The sequence below is a fragment of the Euprymna scolopes genome, chromosome 1 (assembly GCF_053919585.1).
Source record: "Euprymna scolopes isolate OS-2025 chromosome 1, ASM5391958v1, whole genome shotgun sequence".
Lineage (NCBI taxonomy): Eukaryota > Metazoa > Mollusca > Cephalopoda > Sepiida > Sepiolidae > Euprymna > Euprymna scolopes.
Window position 1 is genome coordinate 73008152 of NC_136482.1, and position 6000 is coordinate 73014151.

The window sequence follows — 6000 nt, forward strand, 5'->3', positions numbered from 1 at the left end:
GCTGTTGCAGTTACCACCTGACGAAGGCCAGAGAAATAGTTGGCCGAAACATTGTGAAGCAACAACTATGAAGATGAGAATCACTGCTTAGTGACCATTCGGCATAGAAATATGTATCCTGTTGAGATGCTCTCTGGTTACATACGAACTACATACATATATAAGGCCGTCAACACTACCTACGAGCAGTGTTTTATTCAAGTCTGCTAACTATTCGGTGCTTTGTCTCTGACAGGATCGTTTTCTCACGCGGATTATTGTTGTCATCTGCTTTTCCTAGAAAAGGCACATTAAAGCGCCACACATGGTGGTAGCAGCAAACATTCAAAAGAATTCAGCCTTTGACGATAATACGTTCTACAAACGAGGACAGTTGTACTCATTGACTAAGTATACACAAAAGTTTTCCTGGAAATATTAAGTTAAAAATACAAGGATTACAAGTCATGTTATATTGCATGTCGGAAAGTGGAACTTGTACCCTGAAAGAATTACGACAAATACCACATCGTAATTTAAGATTTCGAGTTGCTACAAAAAGAGACGATTTTCAAAAACTAACTGATAAGAAAAAAAAAAGTAATAAATGAACATTGTACTCCTATAAGTCGTTTCTAACTACTAACTAACTTAAGGCAGAAATAAACACGAGGGGTTAAAAACATTATATGCACCTCCAAAAAAAAAAAGTACTAAATATATTATTCACTTATGCAAACCATGCAGTAAAAAAAAAAAAATCACTTGCTTGTGAGAGCCATGCAGTAAGTTGCAAACAAACATTATATTCAAATCAGAAAACAACGTGAACGTGTTGGATTGTCGTAACGGAGGAGCAAACGAGATAAAATATTCAAATTATAGCCATCAATATCCCCAGAATAAAATGTAAATGTACTTTTATTCTACTTAAAAAGAGAATCATTTGTTCCTTTTCTTGCTAATTTAGAAGTAAGAAACTGTATGCAGGTTTAAACCAACAGTTACCTTTGAAAGTGACAATATAACCAGTTTTCTGAAGTCGTTTTACTGCGATACAGGGACACGACAATCACATGACAATTTTATATTAATACATTTATGTGTATTCTCATATCTATGTGGCACACATTAGTTTGTTTTAATCTATTATTGAAATTAACGTGCTGCTACAGAATCTGAAATGGACCAAATAGACCTTTACTGAAGTCCAAAAAATTTTTAAAAAATACTTAAGGGAACCACGCAGTAAGTGAAAACAAATATATCTTATAAGTTTTTCCTTCAAAACAATTAATCTATTTAAACAAACATGTCTGCCTTCAGTACTAAACAGAGAATCCTCACTGAACAAGAATCGAGAGGTTCCCTCGAAGCGTGGTGTGAACAATTAATCTATCATGTCTCAAATGAAGATAAATTTGAACGTTATTTGGAGGACCTCAAAACCTGGAATAGTGTAACAAGTGACACACCGAATAGAGGCTTCATTGCTGATCAACAGAAAGTCAATGGAAAAAAATTCTCAGCAGAAAAAAAGGCCATTAACTTAAAAGTGCTATTTGGTTTCACAAGCATTCATGCTCCAGTTATTAGTAGTGCCTTCATTAAAGAAGAGGCACATAGTATAGACGAGATATTTGACAGACTCTGACAGTACTATGATTATCGCAAGTTCGGAACGAATATCATGAACATGTTCAGTTTCAAATGTGGTGCTACTGAAACAAGACAAGCTCTCTGGGAAAAGTGCTACTCGTTCATGGAGGATAGTCTAATTACGAAAGCTTCAGCTATCAAACATTGTGGAGCAAAGCTAGAGAATGATGAACACCTAACTTCAACTTTACAGAATATCACGGTGATGATTTGGCTTGATGCAATTCACCGAGACCTACCCTCCATTGTTAAGCAAAGATTTGCCGTCACCTTAAGAGATTCTATACTATATTCTATTAGGACGGAAATCAGTGATGCAATACCGTCCCTGTTACAAGAAATAGGTGATAGAGAGGGCAACATATCATACTCTAGTTCCAGCTATAGAAGGAAAGGACCGATGAAGCCAGGAAATCGGAGAAGTCGCCTGGGAAACAGGTCTAAATGTTGCCTCTGCGATGCTGCCAATAGACCAGGAGCAGAAACCCACTATTTCCAAAACTGCCCTTTCATGCCACTCTCAAACAGAAAATTCCTTCAGTCTAAAATTGGAGATATCGAAATCCTATTAGAAACTGAGGAAGATGACGAAGAGTTAGAGTGGTATAGTTCCGATAATAGGATAATTCAAATCAAAAGACCCGAGATTCCCAAAAACAATAGAGTAGACATCATATCGGAGGTAGAAGTAAACAAAGAGGATGCGGACGTTACACTAGACACCGGTGCAGAAATGTAGCAGAATTAGCAGTAACCAAAATGAGAAATAGAGAGCTTACCTCGGATACGTCTGTTTTGGGCTGAGTGAAAGAGAGAGTTCCAAGATGGCGTCCATGGGCTTTTATTAGCGTTTACCCAATGTAATTATCGTTGAATGACGTCTGCTCTCATGCGATTATGCAAATATGCTATAAAGGCAGGACACTGGAAAAGAGAACGGGCGTTCTGCAAATTGTGTGTAGGTGATTCTGGCGAGTAGATTGTGCTTGTTACGACCCACGTGTCTGCGAGAAGCGAGTTTTTGTTCCGTCTGTTTTTAGTTGTATTTTTTTTTGTTTGTTTTGCCTACTATATTTTTGTTTCAAGCTATTTGTGCCCGACTATGGCGAAGGTGCGGATAAGCAGCGATATTATCAAGCCGTTCTCTTGCGAGGGAGACGTTGTAGCATGGCTGAAAAAAGTGAGATTTGTCGCACAACTTCAGCAGGTGGATGATGTAGCGAGTCTGCTACCTTTATATCTGGAAGGTGATGCACTGGCCCTCTACATGGAAATGGAGGATGATGATCAAAGAGAAATAGACCAGATTGAGGCCCGATTAAAGGAGGCATTTACCGACGACGCGCTTGCAGCACACAGAAAAATAACTATGGTTAGATGGGCTGGCGAACTTGTGGATGTTTACGCCAACAAAATCAGGCAGTTGGTTGGATTGGCCGGATTTACAGGAGATGGGTTAGAGAGACTCACAAAATTGACTTTCGTCACTGGGTTCCCTGACGCTATCTCAATTGCTCTTCAATAGGTGCCGAACATCAAAGTCCTGACCATGGGGGAACTAATGTCAAGAGCAAGAATTTTGATGACGACTGGGGAACACAATCAGGACATGGTTGCGGCCACATGCTCTCCCAACAACCACAGGGTCCAGAATATTCCTGTTAGTTTGACCTGTTTCAAGTGCAATACGAAAAGCCACTTTGCAAAAGACTGTCGAAAACGTGGAACACAGTGTTACCGTTGCGGTGAGAGTGGACATTGGGCTCGGAATTGCTCGGGAAACGAGCACGGGGAGGATGCATAAGCACCAGTCTCCTTCCCCACCAAGATGCGGGCACGACGCTCCCGGTGATAAGCGTCCATGTTGACGGGACGCGATGTTTGGCGCTTATTGATACAGGATGCTCTAGGACTATTTTACATGCAGACCGGTGTTGGTCTTGGAGAAAAACGAACGTAGATGTCAAAACGATTGGTGGAATGTCCCATGCATGCTGCGGTGTTGGAGCGGTCTCTGTGTCCACTGACGAAGGTGTGTCTGCCAGAATCGATGTATTGGTGGTGCGTGGCAAACCGCTGGGGTTTGACTTACTTTTAGGGATCAATGCCATAAAAGCTCTGGGCGGTGTCGTTGTTAGCCCTACAGGATCAGTGCGGCTGCGTGACAGGAAAAATATTAAATGCGCAGCCATTTCTATTAATGAACCAGATTTCACTGCCACCTTGGATCATCAAAACTGAACGTGGACTGCATCGTGGAAGTGGTCTGAGGACCAACCCCTGAAAGACTACACAATCGAGTGTCAGAATACCCAATGCTGGCAGAAAACCGTGAAGAATACATGCAGGAGCTCCCCACCTGGATAGATAATGGTTGGCTCGTGCCGTACCCAGAGGATAAATTGGGACCTCCCAAAGGCCTAATTCCCCTGATGGCTGTGATGCAGCAGAACAAAGCCAAAGTGCGCTCGGTAATGGACTACCGGGAGCTAAATCATTACGTAGACGCGTTTACGGCCAACACAGATGTTTGTGCGGCTAAGCAGCGCAAATGGAGACAAAAAGGTGCTAACGTGTCTCTACTGGACCTCAGGAGAGCATACCTACAAGTCCGGGTCCATGAGACACTGTGGCCATACCAGACTGTGGAAATCAATAGGAAAAAATATTGCCTGACCCGTCTGGGGTTCGGTTTGAATGTGGCTCCCCTGATCATGAGAGCAATTGTCAGCGAAGTATTGTCTCAGGAAGAAGTTGTAAGCCGCGCAGCATCTGCTTACATCGATGACATTTTTGTCAACGAGGACGTGGTGCCCACGACCCATGTAAGAGAACACCTAACGCAGTTCAGGTTGGAGTGCAAGAACCCGGAGCGGTTTAAGGACGGTGCACGGGTGCTGGGATTGGCGGTCTGGATGGAACACAGTGAACTATGGTGGAAGCGAGGAAATGCAATTCCAGAAGCTCCCAGCATTGTTACGCGACGAACAATGTTTTCTCTGTGTGGTCGACTTGTTGGGCACTTTCCGGTATGCGGTTGGCTTCGTGTGGCTTGTGGAATACTTAGAAGGAGAGTAAGTTCGGTAATGAAGGGCTGGGATGATGAAGCAAGGGACGCTGTACTGCATCGTATGATGTTCGAAACCTTGGAATCTGTGCAGCGGAACAATCCGGTCCGGGGAAATTGGTGTGTAGATGGCAAAGAGCTGAATGTATGGGTCGATGCTAGCTCCCTAGCAATTGGTGCAGCCTTGGAGATGCACAAAACTGTGTTGGAGGATGCATGTTGGCTGCGACCTGAAGGTGACTCGCAACATATCAACTTAGCCGAGCTGGATGCCGTATTGAAAGGTATCAATTTGGCTCTACAGTGGCAGAGCAAAGAGCTACACATAAAGACAGATTCTGTCTGCGTATACCATTGGGTCTCGGACACGCTAACTGGAAAGGCGCGAGTACGCATCAAAGCAGCAAGCGAGATGCTTATTAGGAGGCGACTAAGCACTCTAAAGGAGCTCATGAAAGAGTACAGGCTGACAGTGGACGTGACGCTGGTTCCATCAGCATGAAACATTGCTGACCGATTTACACGAGTACCACAGACATGGTTTGAGGCAATGAAAAAGAAAAACGGGCTTGACCCGGTGATAGGCGTGGTTCACACAGATGAGCTGGATGAGAGTCAAATCATGGCTATTCACAAAGGTAGTGGACATCCGGGGGTGCGACGCACTGCCTACTTTGTCAGGAGAAGTTGCCCAACCACGACAAAAGCAACCGTTAAAACGGTTATACGGAAATGTGAGGAATGTCAGTCCATTGACCCAGCGCCAGTCAGGTGGGAAAAGGGAAAGCTGGAAGTTAACGAGAATTGGCAAAGAATTAGAATCGATATCACGCATTATGACACCTTCCATTTTTTAGCTCTAACGCGTTTCTCCATTTGGAGGAAATTGGCAAGGCAGGACTCGGCAAGCGTGATCCATCAGTTGGAAATAGTGTTCCTCGAGTGTGGCTCGCTGCATGAAATCTTTTTAGACAATTAAAAGGCTTTCTGCAGCAACGCATTCCAAGCATTTGCACATAAATGGGGAGTTCACTTGCGATTCTGTTGTGCGTACCTCCAGCCGGGAATGGCATAGCAGAGCGATGTCACCGTACAGTGAAACGAATAGCGGCTAGAATGTGGTGTCCTATACAGGAAGCTGTCTACTGGTATAACATCACACCAAGAGACGACACATCTCACTTCACTGCGCCTGCCAACAGGATTTATTGATACAAAGTTCGAGTAAAGGAGACCAATCTCGCAACTGCATCCGCAGATCCCAAGGACAGCTCTTACCAGGTTGGAGATCGCAT